At 41.3% G+C, this 24,580-nt stretch overlaps 1 protein-coding gene and 1 long non-coding RNA gene across 2 annotated transcripts in view; both read left to right on the forward strand.

Moving 5' to 3' along the window:
• Positions 1 to 24,580, forward strand: part of LOC129425551 (Fc receptor-like protein 5) — a 199,026-nt gene that overhangs the window by 64,749 nt on the left and 109,697 nt on the right. The gene's annotated exons all lie outside the window — the stretch shown is intronic.
• On the forward strand, positions 21,146 to 22,671 carry LOC129451056 (uncharacterized). The gene is made up of 2 exons (XR_012358995.1): positions 21,146 to 21,383; positions 22,272 to 22,671. It is a non-coding gene; the product is annotated as an uncharacterized lncRNA (long non-coding RNA).

Raw genomic sequence — 24,580 nt, forward strand, 5'->3', positions numbered from 1 at the left:
TTCGCCCCTCAAAAATGCAATTCACTTTGGAGAAGAAACATAATAATAATAATAATAAACGGAGCAAAAACAATAGGGTCCTCACACCCCGGTGTGCTCGGGCCCTAATTAAAGCTGCAAGCAGCGATGGAAGGGCCCTCGCACGCATGTGCACCGCCACCCTATGGCATTAGTAAAGCAGTAAACCAGGGGGGTATGAATTAAAGTGGGTAAATACAGGTGGATATGCAAAGGGAAACTGATGTTCCACACCGCCTGTGTGCAGCAGGCGGCGCTATGACGGTACCTGATTATTGTTATATTGACGTGTTCAGGCCGGGACCCTTATCAAACGTGTGAAGTCTGGAGCAGATCAAACAATGTATGCCTGAATTACAACAGCTTCCTGTTTCATGGTGAAACATCACACTTTGCCAGGCTGCCACGGACACGCCCTTCAACGAAAAGTCAAGATCTTCGCAATTTATCATCGCAAAGGGCTTAAGATCAGTCTGACCAAATATGATGATGATTTTATTAAATCTCTAAGAGCAGTAAATTACAGCGTAAAACATGGCATTTCCTGCTACCTCTAGGTGGCGCTATGACTGAAGCTGAATATTGGCATTGAAATGTGTTCAGGCCAAGACTCGCATCAAACGTGTGAAGTGTGTGGCAGATTGAACATTGTATGCCTTAGTTATAACAACTTCCTGTTTCATGGCGAAAACGCTGAAATTTGTCAGGCCGCCACGGACACACCCTCCAACAAAAAGTCAAAAGCTCCGCAATTTAACATCGCAAAGGCCTTTAGATGAGATTGACCAAATATGATGACGATCTGATAAAATCTCTAGGAGGAGTTCGTTAAAGTACGAAGGCTGGAAATGACCAAATTTGCACAGAAATCACAGTGAAAAATCAAAATGGCCGACTTCCTGTGGGGTTTAGAGCTTCGCTCCAAGAGACTTTTTTGTAGGTCTTGGGGTGATACATGATCCTACCAAATTTCGTATCGGTACGTTTTTCGTAGTGGGGGGGCTGTTCTTTTGAAATTTTGCAGGTGGCGCTATTGAGCCATTTCTATACGCCTACTTCTGGCGCCTATGCCAAATGTAAATTTTCGCCACTTCTGACGTGTGTGCAGAATTTCATGAGTTTTCGAGTATGTTTAGGCCCTAAAAATTGCGATTCACTTTGGAGAAGAAACGGAATAATAATAATAATAATAATAATAAACCGAGCAAAAACAATAGGGCTTTGCACCCACGGTGCAGGCCATTCTGGCCTGCTCCTCGGTGCTCGGGCCCTAATTAAAGCTGCAAGCAGCGATGGAAGGGCCCTCGCACGCATGTGCACCGCTACCCTATGGCATTAGTAAAGCAGTGAACCAGGGGGATATGAATTAAAGTGGGTAAATACAGGTGGATATTCAAAGGGAAACTGATGTGCCACACCGCCTGTGTGCAGCAGGTGGTGCTATGACTGAAGCTGAATATTGGCATTGAAATGTGTTCAGGCCAAGAACCTTATCAAACATGTGAAGTCTGGGGCAGATCGAACAATGTATGTCTGAATTACAACAGCTTCCTGTTTCATGGCGAAACATCACACTTTGCCAGGCCGCCACGGACACGCCCTTCAACGAAAAGTCAAGATATTCACAATTTATCACCGCAGAGGGCTTTACATCAATCTAACCAAATATGATGATGATTTGATTAAATCTCTAAGAGCAGTAAATCATAGCGTAAAACATTGGTATTTCCTGCTACCTCTAGGTGGCGCTATGACTAAAGCTGAATATTGGCATTGAAATGTGTTCAGGCCAAGACCCTAATCAAACATGTGAAGCGTGGGGCAGATTGGACATTGTATACCTTAGTTAGAGCCACTTCCTGTTTCTTGGCGAAAACGCCGAAATTTGGCAGCCCGCCACGGACACACCCTCCAACGAAAAGTCAAGATCTCTGCAATTTAGCATCGCAAAGGCCTTTAGATAAGATTGACCAAATATGACGATGATCGGATTAAATCTGTAGGAGGAGTTTGTTGCAGTATGAAGCCTGGAAATGACCAAATTTGCACAAAAATCAAGGCAAAAATTCAAAATGGCCGACTTCCTGTGGGGTTTAGAGCTTCGCTCCAAGAGACTTTTTTTGTAGGTCTTGGGGTGATAGATGATCCTACCAAATTTCGTATCTGTACATTTTTCGTAGCGGGGGGGCTGTTCGCTTGAAATTTTGCAGGTGGCGCTATCGAGCCATTTCTACACGCCCACTTCTGGCGCCTATGCCACATGTAAATTTTTGCCACTTCTGACATGTGTGCAACGTTTTATGACTTTTTGGGCTTGTTTAGCCTGTCAAAAATGCGATTCATTTACCGATACTTTGCGAGGCCGCCACGGACACGCCCTTTAATGAAAAGTCAAGGTCGTTGCTTTTTATCATCACACAAGGTCTTGAGATTACACTGGTGAAATATGATGTTGATATGGTTAAATATCTAAGAGCAGTAAATCACAGCGTAAAACATGGTATTTCCTGCTGCCTCTAGGTGGCGCTATGAGTGTTACTGAATTATGCCATGTTGATGTGTTCAGGCCTGGACCCTTATCAAACGTGTGAAGTCAGGGGCAGATCGGACATTGTATGCCTGAGTTATAACAACTTCCTGTTTCATGGCGAAACATCACACTTTGCCAGGCCGCCACGGACACGCCCTTCAACGAAAAGTCAAGATCTTCGCAATTTATCAAGGAAAAGGGCTTAACATCAGTCAGACCAAATATGATGATGATTTGATTAAATCTCTAAGAGCAGTAAATCAGAGCAAAAAACATGGTATTTCCTCCTACCTCTAGGTGGCGCTATGAGTGAAGTTGAATATTGGCATTGAAATGTGTTCAGGCCAAGACCCTTATCAAACGTATGAAGTGTGGGCCAGATTGGACATTGTATGCCTGAGTTAGAGCCACTTCCTGTTTCATGGCGAAAATGCTGAAATTTGTCAGGCCGCCGCGGACACACCCACTGACGAAAAGTCAAGATCTCCGCAATTTAACATCGCAAAGGCCTTTAGATGAGATTGACCAAATATGACGATGATCGGATTAAATCTGTAGGAGGAGTTTGTTAAAGTATGAAGGCTGGAAATGACCAAATTTGCACAAAAATCAAGGCAAAAATTCAAAATGGCGGACTTCCTGTTGGGTTTAGAGCTTCGCTCCAAGAGACTTTTTTGTAGGTCTTGGGGTGATAGATGATCCTACCAAATTTCGTATCTGTACGTTTTTCGTAGTGGGGGGGCTGTTCTCTTGAAATTTTGCAGGTGGCGCTATCGAGCCATTTCTACACGCCCACTTCTGGCGCCTATGCCACATGTAAATTTTCGCCACTCCTGACATGTGTGCAAAATTTCATGAGTTTTCGAGCATGTTTCGCCCCTCAAAAATGCGATTCACTTTGGAGAAGAAGAAGAATAAATAATAATAATAATAAACGGAGCAAAAACAATAGGGTCCTCACACTTGTGTGCTCGGGCCCTAATTAAAGCTGCAAGCAGCGATGGAAGGGCCCTCGCACGCATGTGCACCGCCACCCTATGGCCTTAGTACAGCTGTGAACCAGGGGGATATGCATTTAAGTGGGTAAATATAGGTGGATATTCAAAAGAACTTTGATTTGTAACACAGTGTAAAACCTGACATTTCCTGCTGCCAGCAGGTGGCGCTACAACTTTTATTGAATATTGCCATGTTGATTTGTTCAGGCCAGGACACTTATCAAACATGTGACCCGTTGGTCAGATAAGACATTGTAAGCCTGAGTTACAACAACTTCCTGTTTTATGGCGAAAAACCAACATTTGGCAGGCTGCCACGGACACACCTTCCAATGAAAACTCAAGATCTCCGCAATTTAGCATCGCAAAGGCCTTTAGATGACACGAACGAAATATGGTTTTAATCTAATGAAATCTGTAGGAAGAGTTTATTAAAGTCCGAAGCCCAGAAATAGCAAAATTTGCACTCAAATTAAAGAGGAAATTTAAAATGGCTGACTTCCTGTGGGGTAAAGAGCTTGGCTCCAAGAGACTTTTTTGTATGTCTTGGGGTGATACATGATCCTACCACATGTCGTATCTGTACGTTTAATGTAGCGGGGGGGCTGCTCTCTTGAGTTTTTGTAGGTGGCGCTATAGAGCCATTTTTACCTCCCCCCAGTTCTGAACCCTATATCACATGAACATTTTCACCACCTTTGACATGTGTGCAACGTTTCATGACTTTTTGAGCTCGTTTAGGCTGTCAAAAATGCGATGAATTTAACAATGTTTTGCAAGGCCGCCACGGACACGCCCTTTAACGAAAAGTCAAGGCCTTCGCTATTTATCATCACACAAGGTCTTGAGATTAGACTGATGAAATATGATGTTGATATAATCAAATCTCCAAGAGCAGCAAGTCACAGCATAAAAGGTTGTATTTCCTGCTGCCTCTAGGTGGCGCTATGACTGTTACTGAATTATTCCATGTTGATGTGTTCAGGCCGGGAACTTTATCAAACGTGTGAAGTTGGGGGCAGATCGGACCATGTATGTCTGAATTACAACAGCTTCCTGTTTCATGGTGAAACATCACACTTTGGCAGGACGCTACGGACACGCCCTCCAACGAAAAGTCAAGATCTTTGCAATTTATAACCGCAAAGGGCTTAACATCAGTCTGACCAAATATGATGATGATTTGATTAAATCTCTAAGAGTAGTAAATCACAGCGTAAAACATGGTATTTCCTTCTACCTCTAGGTGGCGCTATGAGTGAAGCTGAATATTGGCATTGAAATGTGTTCAGGCCAAGACCCTTATCAAACGTGTGAAGCGTGGGGCAGATTGGACATTGTATGCCTGAGTTACAGCCACTTCCTGCTTCATGGCGAAAATGCCGAAGTTTGTCAGGCCGCCACGGACACACCCTCCAACGAAAAGTCAAGATCTCCGCAATTTAACATTGCAAAAGCCTTTAGATGAGACTGACCAAATATGACGATGATCGGATTAAATCTGTAGGAGGAGTTCGTTGAAGTACAAAGCCTGGAAATGCCAAAATTAGGTCAGAAATCACAGTGAAAATTCAAAATGGCCGACTTCCTGTGGGGTTTACAGCTTCGCTCCAAGAGACTTTTTTGTAGGTCTTGGGGTGATAGATGATCCTACCAAATTTCGTATCTGTACGTTTTTCGTAGCGGGGGGGCTGTTCTCTTGAAATTTTGCAGGTGGCGCTATCGAGCCATTTCTACACGCCCACTTCTGGCGCCTATGCCACATGTAAATTTTCGCCACTTCTGACATGTGTGCAAAATTTCATGAGTTTTCGAGCATGTTTCGCCCCTCAAAAATGCGATTCACTTTGGAGAAGAAGAAGAATAAATAATAATAATAAACGGAGCAAAAACAATAGGGTCCTCACACCCCGGTGTGCTCGGGCCCTAATTAAAACTGCAAGCAGTGATGGAAGGGCCCTCGCACGCATGTGCACCGCCACTCTATGGCCTTAGTAAAGCAATAAACCAGGGGGATTGAAATTTCAGTGGGTAAATATAGGTGGATATTCAAAGGAACTTTGAAGTGCCACAGCTCTTTTTGTGCAGCAGGTGGCACTATGATTGTAATTGATCGTTGTAACATTGATGTGTTGAGGCCAGGACCCTTGTCAAACGTATGATGTCTGTGACAGGTCGGACATTGCATGCCTGAGTTACAACAGCTTTCTCATGGCGAAACATCAAACTTTGACAGGCCACCACGGACACGCCCCTTTAACGAAATGTCAAGATCCTCACAATTTATCATTGTGAAGTCCCTAAGTTCAGACTGACCAAATATGATGATGATCTGAATACATTTAGATTAGCCGTAAATCACAGTGTTAAACATGTCACTTTCTGCTTCCAGCAGGTGGCGCTATAACTTTTACTGAATATTGGCATGTGTTCAGGACAGGATACTTATCAAACTTGTGAAGCATGGGTCAGATTGGACATTTTAAATCCGAGTTAGAACAACTTCCTGTTTCTTTGAGAAACACAGAAATTTGGCAAGCTGCCACTGACACACCCTCCATTGAAATGTCAAGATCTCCGCAATTTAGCATTGCAAAGCCCTTTAAATGAAACACACAAAATATGATGATTATCTGATTAAATTTATAGGAGGAGTTCGTTAAAATACGAAGGCAAGAAATGGCAAAATTTGCACTCAAATTACAAAGAAAATTCAAAATGGCTGACTTCCTGTGAGGTTTAGAGCTTTGCTCCAAGATACTTTTTTGTAGGTCTTGGGGTGATACATGATCCTACCGCATTTCGTATCTGTACGATTAACGTAGTGGGGGGGCTGCTCTATTGAATTTTTGTAGGTGGCGCTATAGAGCCATTTTAACACCCCAAGTTCTGAAGCCTATATCTCATGAAAATATTTGCCACCTTTGACATGTGTGCAACGTTTCATGACTTTTTGAGCTCGTTTAGGCTGTCAAAAATGTGATTCATTTAACGATACTTTGCGAGGCCGCAACGGACATGCCCTTTAATGAAAAGTCAAGGTTGTTGCTTTTTATCATCGCACAAGGTCTTGAGATTAGACTGATGAAATATGATGTTGATATGGTTAAATCTCTAAGAGCAGTAAGTCACAGCATTAAACATGGCATTTCCTGCTGCCTCTAGGTGGCGCTATGACTGTTACTAAATTAAGCTATGTTTATGTGTTCAGGCTGGGACCCTAATCAAACGTGTTAAGTCGGGGGCAGATCGGACAATGTATGCCTGAATTACAACAGCTTCCTGTTTCATGGTGAAACATCACACTTTGACAGGCCGCCACGGACACGCCCTTCAACGAAAAGTCAAGATCTTCCCAATTTATCATCGCAAAGGGCTTAAGAACAGTCGACCAGATATGATGATGATTTGATTAAATCTCTAAGAGCAGTAAATCCCAGCGTAAAACATGGTATTTTCTACTACCTCTAGGTGGCGCTATGACTGAAGCTGAATGTTGGCATTGAAATGTGTTCAGGCCAAGACCCTTATCAAACATGTGAAGCGTGGGGCTGATTGGACATTGTATGCCTGAGTTAGAACAACTTCCTGTTTCATGGCGAAAACGCTGAAATTTGACAGGCTGCCACGGACACACCCTCCAATGAAAAGTCAAAAGCTCCGCAATTTAACATCGCAAAGGCCTTAAGATGATATTGACCAAATATGATGAGCATCGAATGAAATCTCTGGGAGGAGTTCGTTAAAGTACGACGCTTGGAAATGTCAAAAAATGACAGAGAAAATTCAAAATGGCTGACTTCCTGTGGGGTTTAGAGCTTAGTTCCAAGAGACTTTTTTGTAGGTCTTGGGGTGATAGATGATCTTACTAAATTTCGTATCTATATGTTTTTCGTAGCGGGGGGGCTGTTCTCTTGAAATTTTGCAGGTGGCGCTATCGAGCCATTTCTACACGCCCACTTCTGATGCCTATACCACATGTAAATTTTCACCACTTCTGACGCGTGTGCAAAATTTCATGAGTTTTCGGGCATGTTTAGGCCTTCAAAAATGCGATTCATTTCGGAAAATAATAATAATTAAAGCTGCAAGCAGCGATGGAAGGGCCCTCGCACGGATGTGCACCGCCACCCTATGGCATTAGTTAAGCAGTGAACCAGGGGGATATGAATTAAAGTGGGTAAATATAGGTTGATATTCAAAGGACAAAAAATGTGCCACACCGCCTGTGTGCAGCAGGTGGCGCTATAACTGTACCTGATTATTGTTATATTGACGTGTTCAGGCCGGGACCCTTATCAAACGTGTGAAGTCTGGAGCAGATCGGATAATGTATGCCTGAATTACAATAGCTTCCTGTTTCATGTCAAAACATCACACTTTGCCAGGCCGCCACGGACACGCCCTTCAACGAAAAGTCAAGATCTTCGCAATTTATCATCGCAAAGGGCTTAACATCAGTCTGACCAAATATGATGATGATTTGATTAAATCTCTAAGAGCAGTAAATCACAGCGTAAAACATGGCATTTCCTGCTACCTCTAGGTGGCGCTATGACTGAAGCTGAATATTGGCATTAAAATGTGTTCAGGTTGAGACTCTTATCAAACATGTGAAGCGTGGGGCAGATTGGACATTGTATGCCTGAGTTATAACAACTTCCTGTTTCATCGCGAAAATGCCTAACTTTGTCAGGCCGCCACGGACACACCCTCCAACGAAAAGTCAAGATCTCCGCAATTTAACATCGCAAAGGCCTTTAGATGAGATTGACCAAATATGATGATGATCGGATTAAATCTCTAGGAGGAGTTCGTTAAAGTACGACGCTTGGAAATGTAAAAAAATGACAGAGAAAATTCAAAATGGCTGACTTCCTGTGGGGTTTAGAGCTTAGTTCCAAGAGACTTTTTTGTAGGTCTTGGGGTGATAGATGATCCTACCAAAATTCGTATCTGTACGTTTTTCGTAGCGGGGGGGCTGTTCTCTTGAAATTTTGCAGGTGGCGCTATCGAGCCATTTCTACACGCCCACTTCTGACGCCTATACCACATGTAAATTTTCACCACTTCTGACGCGTGTGCAAAATTTCATGAGTTTTTGAGCATGTTTAGGCCTTCAAAAATGCGATTCATTTCGGAAAATAATAATAATAATAATAATAATAAACGAAGCAAAAACAATAGGGCTTTGCACCCACGGTGCAGGCCATTCTGGCCTGCTCCTCGGTGCTCGGGCCCTAATAATAAACGAAGCAAAAACAATAGGGCCTTGCACCCACGGTGCAGGCCATTCTGGCCTGCTTCCTCGGTGCTCGGGCCCTAATTAAAGCTGCAAGCAGCGATGGAAGGGCCCTCGCACGCATGTGCACCGCTACTCTATGGCATTAGTAAAGCAGTGAACCAGGGGGATATAAATTTAAGTTGGTAAATATAGGTGGATATTTAAAAGAACTTTGATGTGTAACACAGTGTAAAACCTGACATTTCCTGCTGACAGCAGGTGGCGCTATGACTGTATGTGAATAATTCCATGTTGATGTGTTCAGGCCAGGGCACTTATCAAACATGTGAAACGTGGGTCAGATTAGACATTGTAAGCCTGAGTTATAACAACTTCCTGTTTTATGGCGAAAAGGCAAATTTTGGCAGGCAACCACGGACACACCCTCCAACGAAAACTCAAGATCTCCACAATTTAGCATCGCAAAGGCCTTTAGATGACACGAACAAAATATGGTTTTAATCTAATGAAATCTGTAGGAAGAGTTCATTAAAGTCCGAAGCCCAGAAATAGCAAAATTTGCACTCAAATTAAAGAGGAAATTTAAAATGGCCGACTTCCTGTGGGGTTAAGAGCTTGGCTCCAAGAGACTTTTTTGTATGTCTTGGGGTGATACATGATCCTACCACATGTCGTATCTGTACGTTTAATGTAGCAGGGGGCTGCTCTCTTGAATTTTTGTAGGTGGCGCTATAGAGTCATTTTTACCTCCCCTCCAGTTCTGAACCCTATATCACATGAAAATTTTCACCACCTTTAACATGTGTGCAACGTTTCATGACTTTTTGAGCTCGTTTAGGCTGTCAAAAATGCGATGAATTAAACAATGTTTTGCGAATGTTTTTTAACGAAAAGTCAAGGTCTTCGCTATTTATCATCACACAAGGTCTTGAGATTAGACTGATGAAATATGATGTTGATATAATCAAATCTCCAAGAGCAGTAAGTCACAGCATAAAAGGTTGTATTTCCTGCTGCCTCTAGGTGGCGCTATGACTGTTACTGAATTATTCCATGTTGATGTGTTCAGGCCGGGAACTTTATCAAACGTGTGAAGTTGGGGGCAGATCGGACCATGTATGTCTGAATTACAACAGCTTCCTGTTTCATGGTGAAACATCACACTTTGGCAGGACGCCACGGACACGCCCTCCAACGAAAAGTCAAGATCTTTGCAATTTATAACCGCAAAGGGCTTAACATCAGTCCGACCAAATATGATGATGATTTGATTAAATCTCTAAGAGTAGTAAATCACAGCGTAAAACATGGTATTTCCTCCTACCTCTAGGTGGCGCTATGAGTGAAGCTGAATATTGGCATTGAAATGTGTTCAGGCCAAGACCCTTATCAAACATGTGAAGTGTGGGGCAGATTGGACATTGTATGCCTGAGTTACAGCCACTTCCTGCTTCATGGCGAAAATGCCGAAATTTGTCAGGCCGCCACGGACACACCCTCCAACGAAAAGTCAAGATCTCCGCAATTTAACATTGCAAAGGCCTTTAGATGAGACTGACCAAATATGACGATGATCAGATTGAATCTGTAGGAGGAGTTCGTTAAAGTACAAAGCCTGGAAATGCCAAAATTTGCTCAGAAATCACAGTGAAAATTCAAAATGGCCGACTTCCTGTGGGGTTTACAGCTTCGCTCCAAGAGACTTTTTTGTAGGTCTTGGGGTGATAGATGATCCTACCAAATTCCGTATCTGTACGTTTTTCGTAGTGGGGGGGCTGTTCTCTTGAAATTTTGCAGGTGGCGCTATCGAGCCATTTCTACACGCCCACTTCTGGCGCCTATGCCACATGTAAATTTTCGCCACTTCTGACATGTGTGCAAAATTTCATGAGTTTTCGAGCATGTTTCGCCCCTCAAAAATGCGATTCACTTTGGAGAAGAAGAAGAATAAATAATAATTAAAGCTGCAAGCAGCGATGGAAGGGCCCTCGCACGCATGTGCACCGCCACCCTATGGCATTAGTAAAGCAGTAAACCAGGGAGGTATGAATTAAAGTGGGTAAATACAGCTGGATATTCAAAGGGAAACTGGTGTGCCACACCGCCTGTGTGCAGCAGGTGGCGCTATGATGGTACCTGATTATTGTTATATTGACGTGTTCAGGCCGGGACCCTTATCAAACGTGTGAAGTCTGAAGCAGATCGGATAATGTATGCCTGAATTACAACAGCTTCCTGTTTCATGTCAAAACATCTCACTTTGCCAGGCCGCCACGGACACGCAATTCAACGAAAAGTCAAGATCTTCGCAATTTATTACGGCAAAGGGCTTAACATCAGTCTGACCAAATATGATGATGATTTGATTAAATCTCTAAGAGTAGTAAATCACAGCGTAAAACATGGCATTTCCTGCTACCTCTAGGTGGCGCTAGGACTGAAGCTGAATATTGGCATTGAAATGTGTTCAGGCCAAGACTCTTATCAAACATGTGAAGTGTGGGGCAGATTGGACATTGTATGCCTGAGTTAGAACAACTTCCTGTTTCATGGCGAAAACGCTGAATTTTGTCAGGCCGCCACGGACACACCCTCCAACGAAAAGTCAAAAGCTCCGCAATTTAACATCGCAAAGGCCTTTAGATCAGATTGACCAAATATGATGACGATCTGATAAAATCTCTAGGAGGAGTTCGTTAAAGTACGAAGGCTGGAAATGACAAAATTTGCACAGAAATCACAGTGAAAAATCAAAATGGCCGACTTCCTGTGGGGTTTAGAGCTTCGCTCCAAGAGACTTTTTTGTAGGTCTTGGGGTGATACATGATCCTACCAAATTTCGTATCTGTACGTTTTTCGTAGTGGGGGGGCTGTTCTTTTGAAATTTTGCAGGTGGCGCTATTGAGCCATTTCTACACGCCCACTTCTGGCGCCTATGCCACATGTAAATTTTCGCCACTTCTGACGTGTTTGCAAAATTTCATGAGTTTTCGAGTATGTTTAGGCCCTCAAAAATGCGATTCACTTTGGAGAAGAAACGGAATAATAATAATAATAATAATAATAATTAAAGCTGCAAGCAGCGATGGAAGGGCCCTCGCACGCATGTGCACCGCTACCCTATGGCATTAGTAAAGCAGTAAACCAGGGGGGTATAAATTAAAGTGGGTAAATACAGCTGGATATTCAAAGGGAAACTGGTGTGCCACACCGCCTGTGTGCAGCAGGTGGCGCTATGATGGTACCTGATTATCGTTATATTGACGTGTTCAGGCCGGGACCCTTATCAAACGTGTGAAGTCTGGAGCAGATCGGATAATGTATGCCTGAATTACAACAGCTTCCTGTTTCATGTCAGAACATCTCACTTTGCCAGGCCGCCACGGACACGCACTTCAACAAAAAGTCAAGATCTTCGCAATTTATCACGGCAAAGGGCTTAACATCAGTCTGACCAAATATGATGATGATTTGATTAAATCTCTAAGAGCAGTAAATCACAGCGTAAAACATGGCATTTATTGCTACCTCTAGGTGGCGCTATGACTGAAGCTGAATATTGGAATTAAAATGTATTCAGGCCAAGACCCTTATCAAACGTGTGAAGCGTGGGGCAGATTGAACATCGTATGCCTTAGTTATAACAACTTCCTGTTTCATGGCGAAAATGCCTAACTTTGTCAGGCCGCCACGGACACACCCTCCAACGAAAAGTCAAGATCTCCGCAATTTAACATCGCAAAGGCCTTTAGATGAGATTGACCAAATATGATGATGATCGGATTAAATCTCTAGGAGGAGTTCGTTAAAGTACGACGCTTGGAAATGTAAAAAAATGACAGAGAAAATTAAAAATGGCTGACTTCCTGTGGGGTTTAGAGCTTAGTTCCAAGAGACTTTTTTGTAGGTCTTGGGGTGATAGATGATCCTACCAAAATTCGTATCTGTACGTTTTTCGTAGCGGGGGGGCTGTTCTCTTGAAATTTTGCAGGTGGCGCTATCGAGCCATTTCTACACGCCCACTTCTGACGCCTATACCACATGTAAATTTTCACCACTTCTGACGCGTGTGCAAAATTTCATGAGTTTTTGAGCATGTTTAGGCCTTCAAAAATGCGATTAATTTCGGAAAATAATAATAATAATAATAATAATAATAATAATAATAATAATAAACGGAGCAAAAACAATAGGGCTTTGCACCCACGGTGCAGGCCATTCTGGCCTGCTCCTCGGTGCTCGGGCCCTAAATAATAAACCGAGCAAAAACAATAGGGTCCTCACACTGGTGTGCTCGGGCCCTAATAATAAACGGAGCAAAAACAATAGGGTCCTCACACCCTGGTGTGCTCGGGCCCTAATAATAATAAACGGAGCAAAAACAATAGGGTCCTCACACTTGTGTGCTCGGGCCCTAATAATAATAATAAATATAGCTGCAAGCAGCAATGGCGGGCCCTCGCACGTTTTTTTACCGCTACACGGTGCGTCCGAGAAAACGATGCACGGTGGGCAAGGGCATCAAGTGGGTAAAATATCAGTGGGCTATTTAATGTTGTTTCTGAGCCATTTGGGGACTGTAGGTAAAAGAAACCCCACATTTTAGACAAACAGGTGTACTAGTGAGCCACTTAAGAGACACGCCTATGTCTGACCTTTTTGTCAACACTTAACAGCCGAAAACTCTGATGTGTGCAGAGATGTATAGTAACGAAGTAGAACTACTTCACTACTGTACTTAAGTACTAAAAGGCAGTATCTGTACTCTACTGAAGTATTATTTTTTTCTCCTACTTCCACTTTTACTTCAGTACATATTTTCGATGAATTTAATACTTTTACTCCAATACATTTTTTATGTGCTGCATAGTTACTCGTTACACTCAAATGTTACGAATCATTCCAAACCTACATTATCACTGCCGGAGCGGTGATACACATTAGAAACACACACAGATTGTGGTCTAAACCAATAGGAGATAGTGAAGAGCGGACCCCTCCCTCCCTCTCACTCACAAATATGAGCCGCGGTTGTGGACAAATGTGAAGTGAAGAGAGAACCAAAGTGCATGAGAGAGACCGATAGAGAGAGAGAATTCGCAAGAAAGGGCGAGTGTGCGCGAAAGAAGGAAACCTAAATACATTGAAACATCTTGTACCTTTACCTATTACCATTACATCGACTAATATTTTATTAATTCTGAATTCTCTATTGCCATATTAGTTAAATTAATCTGAACATTCCTGTCCTTGTACTCCTGCTACAGCCAGAGCAATTGTGAGTGTCCTTTATTATATTATACAATATTATATTCAAACTTTTGACTGTTTTCTTTAATAACTACATTACACAATACTTGTACTTTTACTTTCAGTACTTGAGTAGTATATTTTAAAATAAACTACTTGCAATACTTAAGTACAAAACATGTTTAATACTTCAGTACTTCCACTTAAGTGGTGTGCTCACTTTTTTGATAGAGCACTTGTACTTTTACTCAAGTCTGGGTCCCTAGTACTTTATACATCTCTGGATGTGTGTGCCAAATTTAAAGTTCAACTAAGCACGCCAAGAGCCTTAAACATGCCTGAAATTAAAGTAAAGTTTGACGCGTTGCCATGGGAACAGCGTTCGAGATGTCTAAAATTCCTTCGCAATTTATCATCTACAATGTCTCGGCATCATGTTGACCACTTCTGGTGTCAATCGCATGAATCCCATACGAGGAGTATTTAAAGGTTCACAGCATGTAACTGTCAGCCTTAAATATGTGTAAAAATGAAAGTAAAGTTTGATGCATTGCCATGGGAACAGCGTTTGAGATATCAAAAATCCCTTTGCAATTTATCATCTACAATGTCTCGGCATCATGTTGACCACTTCTCGTGTCAATCACATGAAAATCCTAGAAGAAGTATTTAAAAGTTAACTGTATGCAACTGAAAGGCTTAAATATGCCTTTAAAATGAAAGTAAAGTTTGACAGGTTGCCATGGGAACAGCGTTTGAGATATCAAAAATCCCTTCGCAATTTATCATCTACAGTGTCTCGGCATCATGTTGACCACTTCTCGTGTCAATCGCATGAAAATCCTAGAAGGAGTATTTAAAAGTTAACTGTATAAAACTGAAAGGCTTAAATATGCCTTTAAAATGAAAGTAAAGTTTGATGCGTTGCCATGGGAATACCGTTTGAGATATCAAAAATCCCTTCGCAATTTATCATCTACAATGTCTCGGCATCATGTTGACCACTTCTCGTGTCAATCGCATGAAAATCCTAGAAGGAGTATTTAAAAGTTAACTGTATAAAAACTGAAAGGCTTAAATATGCCTTTAAAATGAAAGTAAAGTTTGACAGGTTGCCATGGGAACAGCGTTTGAGATATCAAAAATCCCTTCGCAAATTATCATCTACAGTGTCTCGGCATCATGTTGACCACTTCTCGTGTCAATCGCATGAAAATCCTAGAAGGAGTATTTAAAAGTTAACTGTATAAAACTGAAAGGCTTAAATATGCCTTTAAAATGAAAGTAAAGTTTGACGCGTTGCCATGGGAATACCGTTTGAGATATCAAAAATCCCTTCGCAATTTATCATCTACAATGTCTCGGCATCATGGTGACCACTTTTGGTGTCAATCGTATGAAAATCCTAGAAGGAGTATTTAAAAGAACATTGCATGGAACTTTCAAAAAAATCCAGCTTTGTGACTGACACACTTCCTGGCGCCTGCTGGTGGCGCTATACCCGGGAGTCACAATAGGCACATCGATGCGATCGGAATCTTCAGATGAACAAACACCCCGCGTGTCATTACAATAAGACATTTTTTGCCTTAGATATTAGACACTTCCTGTTTCTCTGATTTCGCCACAACTTTGTCGGCTCGCCATGGCAGAACCATTCGAGATATCAAAAATCCCTTCGCAATTTAGCAAGTCCAATGTCTGGACATCATGTTCACCACTTTTGGTGTCAATCGCATGATTCCTCTAGGAGGAGTATTCAAAAGTTCAACGCATGCATTTTTTAAACGATCCAAAATAGCTGACTTCCTGTTGGGCGGAGCTTAAATGTTAGAGGGCGAAAGTTGTTCGGGTCGATGAGATCTATATGCGTACCAACTCTCGTACATGTGCTTACATGTTTGCACGATCTGTGCATCAATGTTTTTTTTTGCATTACAGGTGGCGCTACAGAGCCCCCGTGCCACGCCCGTGTTCCAGCCTTTGCCCGTTCGCAATGACGGACGACTCTGACGTCTGTGCCAAATTTCAAGAGTTTTCGAGTATGTTAAGGCACCCAAAATGCCCAAAAGTGTTAAAAAAAATAAAAATAAAAAAAAAAATAATAATAAATTCGAGCAAAACCAATAGGGCTTCGCACCTTTCGGTGCAGGCCATTCTGGCCTGCTCCTCGGTGCTCGGGCCCTAATAAACGGAGCAAAAACAATAGGGTCCTCACACCCCGGTGTGCTCGGGCCCTAAATATAGCTGCAAGCAGCGATGGCGGGCCCTCGCACGTTTTTTTACCGCTACACGTTGCCTCCGAGAAAACGATGCCCGGTGGGCATTTGCATCAAGTGGGTAAATATCAGTGGACTATTTCATGTTGCTACTGATCCATTTAGGTACTGTAGGTAAAAGAAACCTCACATTTTAGACAAATGGGGGAGCTAGTGAGACACTAAATAGACACGCCTTTATCTGACCTTTTTGTCGACACTTAACAGCCGACAACTCTCATGTGTGTGCCAAATTTAAAGTTAATCTAAGCACGCAAAGAGCCTTAAATATGCCTGAAATAAAAGTAAAGTTTGACGTGTTGCCATGGGAACAGCGTTCGAGATGTCAAAAATTCCTTCGCAATTTAGCATCTGCAATGTCTCAGCATCATGTTGACCACTTCTGGTGTCAATAACATTATTTACCTAGAAGGAGTATTTAAAAGAACATCGCATGCAACTGTAATGCTTAAATAAGCCTTTAAAATGAAAGTAAAATTTGTCGCGTTGCCATAGAAACAACATTTGAGATATCAAAAATCCCTTCGCAATTTATCATCTACCATGTCTCAGCATCATGTTGACCACTTTTGGTGTCAATCGCATGAATATCCTAGAAGGAGTATTTAAAAGTTCACTGCATGAAACTGTAAGGCTTAAATATGCCTTTAAAATGAAAGTAAAGTTTGACACGTTGCCATGGGAACAGCGTTCGAGATATCAAAAATCCCTTCGCAATTTATCATCTACAATGTCTCGTCATCATGTTGACCACTTTTGGTGTCAATTGCATGATTTTTCTAGAAGGAGTATTTAAAAGAACATTGCATGGAACTGTCAAAAAAAATCCAGCTTTGTAACTGACACACTTACTGCCGCCTGGTGGTGGCGCTATACCCGGGAGTCACAATAGGCACATCGATGCGATCGGAATCTTCAGACGAACAAACACCCCGCATGTCATCACAATAAGATATTTTTTGCCATAGATATTAGACACTTCCTGTTTCTCTGATTTCGCCAGGACTTTGCCGCTTCGCCATGGCAACACCGTTCGAGATATCAAAAATCCCTTCGCAATTTAGCTAGTCCAATGTCTTGACATCATGATCACCACTTTTGGTGTCATTTTCATGAATCCCCTAGGAGGAGTATTTAAAAGTTCACCGCATGCATTTTTTAAACAATCCAAAATGGCGGACTTCCTGTTGGGCGGAGCTAAAATGTTAGAGGGCGAAAGTTGTTCGGGTCGATGAGATCTATATGCGTACCAACTTTCGTACATGTGCGTACATGCTTGCCCAATCTGTGCACCAATGTTTGTTTTTGCATTACAGGGGGCGCTACAGAGCCCCTGTGCCACGCCCGTGTTTCAGCCTTTGCCCAGACCTGATGGCCGACGACTCTGACGTCTGTGCCAAATTTCAAGAGTTTTCGAGGATGTTTAGGCACCCAAAGTGCCCAAAAATGTTAAAAAAAAAAAATAATAATAATAATAAATATAGCTGCAAGCAGCGATGGCGGGCCCTCGCACGTTTTTTTACCGCTACACGGTGCCTCCGAAAAAACGATGCACGGTGGGCAAGGGCATCAAGTGGGTAAATATCAGTGGACTATTTCATGTTGCTACTGATCCATTTAGGTACTGTAGGTAAAAGAAACCCCACATTTTAGACAAACGGGGGCGCTAGTGAGACACTAAATAGACACACCTTTATCTGACCTTTTTGTCAACACTTAACAGCCGACAACTCTGATGTGTGTGCCAAATTTAAATTTAATCTAAGCACGCCAAGAGCCTTAAATATGCCTGAAATAAAAGTAAAGTTTGACGTGTTGCCATGGGAACAGCGTTCGAGATGTCAAAAATCCTTCGCAATTTAGCATCATGTTGACCACTTCTGGTGTCAATAACATTATTTACCTAGAAAAAGTATTTAAAAAAACATCGCATGCAACTGTAATGCTTAAATAAGCCTTTAAAATGAAAGTAAAATTTGTCGCGTTGCCATAGGAACAACATTCGAGATATCAAAAATCCCTTCGCAATTTATCATCTACAATGTCTCAGCATCATGTTGACCACTTTTGGTGTCAATCGCATGAATATCCTAGAAGGAGTATTTAAAAGTTCACTGCATGAAACTGTAAGGCTTAAATATGCCTTTAAAATGAAAGTAAAGTTTGACAGGTTGCCATGGGAACAGCGTTCGAGATATCAAAAATCCCTTCGCAATTTATCATCTACAATGTCTCGGCATCATGGTGACCACTTTTGGTGTCAATCGTATGAAAATCCTAGAAGGAGTATTTAAAAGAACATTGCATGGAACTTTCAAAAAAATCCAGCTTTGTAAATGACACACTTCCTGCCGCCTGGTGGTGGCGCTATACCCAGGAGTCACAATAGGTGCATCGATGCGATCGGAATCTTCAGACGAACAAACACCCCGTGTGTCATCACAATAAGATATTTTTTGCCATAGATATTAGACACTTCCTGTTTCTCTGATTTCACCATGACTTTGCCGCTTCGCCATGGCAACAGCGTTCGAGATATCAAAAATCCCTTCGCAATTTAGCAAGTCCAATGTCTTGACATCATGATCACCACGTTTGGTGTCATTTGCATGAATCCCCTAGGAGGAGTATTCAAAAGTTCACGGCATGCATTTTTTAAACAATCCAAAATGGCGGACTTCCTGTTGGGCGGAGCTAAAATGTTAGAGGGCGAAAGTTGTTCGGGTCGATGAGATCTATATGTGTACCAACTTTCGTAAATGTGCGTACATGTTTGCCCGATCTGCGCACTCCTGTTTGTTTTTGCATTACAGGGGGCGCTTCAGAGCCCCCGTGCCACGCCCGTGTTCCAGCCTTTGCCTGTTCGCAATGACGGACGACTCTGACGTCTGTGCCAAATTTCAAGAGTTTTCGAGTATGTTAAGGCACCCAAAATGCCCAAAAGTGTTAAAAAAAAAAAAAATAATAAAAAAAAAAAAAAAAAAAAAAAAAAAAAAATAAATCCGAGCAAAAACAATAGGGCTTCGCACCTTTCGGTGCAGGCCATTCTGGCCTGCTCCTCGGTGCTCGGGCCCTAATAAAAATAAAAATAATAATCCGAGCAAAAACAATAGGGCTTCGCACCTTTCGGTGCAGGCCATTCTGGCCTGCTCCTCGGTGCTCGGGCCCTAATAATAAAAAAAAAAAAAAAGAATAAATCCGAGCAAAAACAATAGGGCTTCGCACCTACGGTGCAGGCCATTCTGGCCTGCTCCTCGGTGCTCGGGCCCTAATAATAATAAACGAAGCAAAAACAATAGGGCTTTGCACCCACGGTGCAGGCCATTCTGGCCTGCTCCTCGGTGCTCGGGCCCTAATTAGTCAAAAGAGACCATCCCCGTGTCTCTACAATGTTCTGATGCAGAGATATAGCTTTTGCAAAAACGGTTAGTAAGGTATTCTCAATGGTTGCTAGGGAGTGAATTGGCAACCACCAGTGATCATAGTCAAAGCCATGAAAGGAATAATCCATGATGACTCATGGTTTTAGATGTGTTATTGCAGTAGTTTTAGGCAAAAATACCATATTTCTATCTCAAAACCAGTAGGTGGCGCAATGACAAAATTGTGCATGCAACATCAGGTCATGATTGTGTTACATCTAGCTAGTTTTATGACTATACACTTTAATTTAGTGAAGAAACAGTTGTATGACCATAGGGCTGGCTTGATATCACAGGTTTTGTTCAATTATAACGCCAACTAGTGGTGCAAGCAAGCAATTTTTTTGTGTAGCCTCAGACTGTGGTCGTACATCAGCGTGTAAAATCTGGTGAAAAAATCTCTTTTCGTTGCGAAGTTATAACCATTTATGTGTAAAAAATACAAAATTTAAAGGTAATTTTTCGTTTTTTGCATTTTTCGGCCATTTCTGATGAAAATTTTAATATAATGCCAATAGAACTTTTTGTTCAGAAGGTAAGGTTAGTTTCTTCCTATGGTGTTTTTGAGTCGATCAGAATTACGCTCGCGGAGATATTCGCGCGTGTTTTTTAAGCGCTATTTTGCCTCACAGGGTTAACCGTAAGGCGAGTCCTGGCATGTTTGGTATCGTTGGACTCGGCAACTATTCAGAACTCCAAAGAAACAAGTCCCTTGTAAATACGATGATCATAGCCAAAGTTATAGGCCTATAAAACATTTGTCTGGCCACTAGGTGGCGCTGCAACGAAACTGTGCATGCTCCCTCAGTTCCTGACTGGCATCTCAAGTACCAAGATTTTTGTCAATAGGCCTAAGTTTGGAGAAGATACAGCCTAAAATCTGTTTTTTTGCCCTCTATGTAAAATGCGTTGACGCGCTATACGACAACGGATTGGTTTATCGAAATTCTTTTAATAACTTTTTGCCGTGAGTGTCTCTAGATGCTGCATACCAATTTTCGTGGCAATCGGGCAAAAACCCTAGGACGAGTTCGCAAAAGTAGGTTTTACCAATAATTCAAAATGGCGGAAAAATTTTCATGACGGAAAATGACGTCATAGGGTCCAGTCGAATCGTCTTGAGCCAAGGAATCAGAGGAAACAAGAATTTCGTTTCTAGGACTTACGGATCAGAAGTTATAAGCAAAAACGTAAGTGCAACTTTGGACTGTTGGTGGCGCTAGCGGGTTTGAGAGAGAGATTCCAAAATTGCTGTGGATACTATTTGGGCTGTCCTCTGTCAGTGTGCCAAATTTCATAACTTTCCTATGTACGGTTCTATGGGCTGCCATAGACCGCAATGGAACAGGAAGAAGAATAATATTTAAAAAGAAAAAGAAAAAGAAAACTAACGGATACAATAGGCTCTGTGCACGCAACTAAGGAGTTCTACTTCCGCCGCCTTGAGTGTAGGGCCGACCGTTTCCGGTCTTAAGATATGGAGTAAGGATGATATGAATCATGACGCTGTTTTACACCCAATTTCTGCAAGATCTACCAAAGTTAACAATTACCGACGATCACCGGCTAGTACAAGCGGCATGCTCAGCCCCGAGGAGCAAAAAGGAAAAGGATTATTAAGTTACATCGACAACTATCAAGGTAAGTAATAGCATAAGCTAACTGCCTTACTAGCTAGCGCTAACAGTTTGCAAACGTTAGTACTGACTGACTTTGACAACTTGACAGGCTATTTGATCCTGTGCAATGGGTTTTGATGATTTACGATTACGTGTATGCATAACATGATGGATGATGTCCAAACCCTCACAGTTTCAAACAAAGATTCATAAGGGAGGGTGAGCGTCAGCGTCAGGGCTATTTGCTACAGGCTACGAGAACCTCCGAGTAGGAGTAAAAAAAGTGTTCATCAGTTCAAACCCTTAATCAGGTTTATGTTTTGTAGTTTTGATTTACCTAAGGGAGATAACGTTAACCTGTAACGTAGGATTCTAATAGGCCTATCTGGCTGGTGTTTTGCAACAGGTTGCATGTATTGTAACATTTGCAAATCGAATCTTAACGTTAGCAGCTATTTGTGTGTAGTATGACATGACTAGGTTATTTCTTTTTTTTCCGTTTTGCAACCATGAGATGCAAAATGACGAATAAATTACCTTAACATACACATAGCTTTCATGGAAACCACAGAACTTGGTTCTGACGGCTGCTGTTATTTACTGTATGGTTATTACAAACCATGTACAGTCAGTTATCTTTAAGGTTCATTGGTATTCCAGTACTGATTTTGCTTTCAGTATTTTTATAAAACAATATGAAATTGTAAATTGAGACAGGTGATTTATTTGGGTGTCCTTAGATTACAGTATTGTTTACAGTGTTATGCAATTGATAACCTGACATGATTTAGCCTATTTCCATAACTGGCCCACTACTTCTTACCTGATCAGTTTACTCATTTTCTGTGAAGTATTGAAATTGTGTCCTGATTCTGAATGTGAAAATGACATATATTGTGTTAATGTTTAGATTGTCTTTGACGACTGCTCACCAGTTGACATTTCAGTGGCAGACTGTTCCTGTGTGGCTGGAAGAGCACCCGACTGAGAGCCCACCCTGCCGGAAAAGAAAAAATGTCCCAACGCAAAGAGCCATGTAGACTGTAGCTCCTTGAAAATGCCTGTGTAACGATGAAATTCTCACAGCTACTACTGGCAGGTGCAAGGCCAGCCATCACTTGCAGTGATGTGATTTTGGTGTTTTTGCAGAGGAGGATTTTTTCATACAACACATTTACTGAGAGACTGTGAGGTGGCTATAATAACCATAAGGGAGATTATTTACATGGATGTTTGAATCACTTATGGCATGTAATTTGATTAATATGCACTACATTTTTCCTCTTTAATAAATATATTACTTTAATGTGCTCTATGTGTGGCTTCCTCTTAATGCTATCAGGTCAAGTGTATAAAGCAATGCTAAACTTTCCTTAGTTGAAACGTGTAACTGTCCATCTCATAAGTTTTGGAGAATGAGGTTTAAAGGGTTCATATACATGTATACTGTTGTTTGAAAAATATCTTTTTAATAATGTGAGAGATGTAAACAAAATATTGTTTCATTAATCAATTCTGGTAAGTAAATGTCTAACAAAATCATAGAACATTAATTAGTATTTACAAGAAATTATTGCAAATAGAAACATTCATATAGTATTTATATGAAAACATTTTAGAAATACATTTATTATTAGAAGGTTTTTTAAGTATAAAAGAGTCAAGTCCAGTGTAAGAGAACCGGTTTGCTTCTTTTATTAATCTCCTCAGCCCCTTAGTAGTCACTACGAAAGATGCCAGCTACACGCACATACAGGTAGGGTTGAAGCTGTCCCTATGGATCTTGACTTTCCGCAGTATATACAGGACTGAAAACGTATCTCTGCGTTATTATAACGTGACGAATGGGAACACAACAATCTAATGCTGACTTTTTTACCCGTTGGAAGGCCAATCGCCTTTCTCTAAACATATCTTTTTGTCGCTGTTTGTTGAACTCGGTCGCTGTTGTCTCTCTGTCTACCGCTCTCGCTGTCAGATCACCGCACCGGAAGTACTGAGCCTCACAGTCAAGTTCGAAACGTCAGCGGGCGCCATATTGTGCACAGAGCCTATAGGGGTCTTCGCCCATTCTGGGCTTGACCCCTAATAACAGTACATGAATAATCATGTACTAATACATAAATTAATAATCAGTTTAATATGAACTAATGATGAGTTAAGCTATTTACTAATCAATAACCAACCGTAACTATGTTATGAGTCATATGAATTCATGCATGAATTACAGCCACCTTAACTACACATTAATACATGTTTGTTAGTTAATGCATTAATTAACACTTTGCGTACCCAAACAAGCTCTCTAGAAGAACGAAAATAACTTTTGTTAATGCAAAATGTTTGGGTTTGTAATGCAAAACTGTTTATACATTTGCTCCTGCAGCTGAGCTAAAAACATTGAATGGCACTGGATTTCTTGCAACATTTACAGTTAACCTTAATCATTAAATGTGCAATTATGGATTAATAATTAAAATTAGTTCCACTGCTGCCATTAAGAGTGACAGACGCTATTCTTTCTAAATTTAAATCAGTGTTAGCCTACAGACGATGGTTATTGTGTGAACTGGCTTATTATCAAAATGCACATACAGTATCTGTCTTGTTCTTCTTTTAAGCCATTACTACCCCTTCCAAATGTCTGACCAATTTTCACATTTGCTCCTCTCCTTTAAACCACCAAAAATTAGGATTTTGATGAGCTGAATTTGTATAGAATGTGTAATTGATAACTTTTAAACAATGTACCCCTCCAAGAAATGTCATTACCTACACAATAATACAGTAAAAATCATTAATTTATGTTAGTTTATGAGTAGTTAATAATGATGTGCCCCCTCAAGTAAAGTCATGACCTAATCATACATTAACAAATCATGAATTTATGTTAGTTTATGAGTAGTTAACGATGAGTTAATAATGATGTGCCCCTTCAAGTAAAGTCATGACCCAATCATATATTAACAAATCATGAATTTTTGTTAGTTTATGAGTAATTAACGTTGAGTTAGTAATGATGTGCCCCCTCAAGTAAAGTCATGACCTAATCATACATTAATAAATCATGAATTTATGTTAGTTTATGAGTAGTTAACGATGAGTTAGAAATGATGTGCCCCCTTAGTAAAGTCATGACTTTATCATACATTAACAAATAAAAATATAAGTTACCCAGTGGCGGAGGCAGAAAGTGTTTTTGATGGGTGGGCATCTATA

The sequence above is a fragment of the Misgurnus anguillicaudatus genome, chromosome 19, assembly GCF_027580225.2.
Source record: "Misgurnus anguillicaudatus chromosome 19, ASM2758022v2, whole genome shotgun sequence".
In the NCBI taxonomy this organism is placed as follows: domain Eukaryota; kingdom Metazoa; phylum Chordata; class Actinopteri; order Cypriniformes; family Cobitidae; genus Misgurnus; species Misgurnus anguillicaudatus.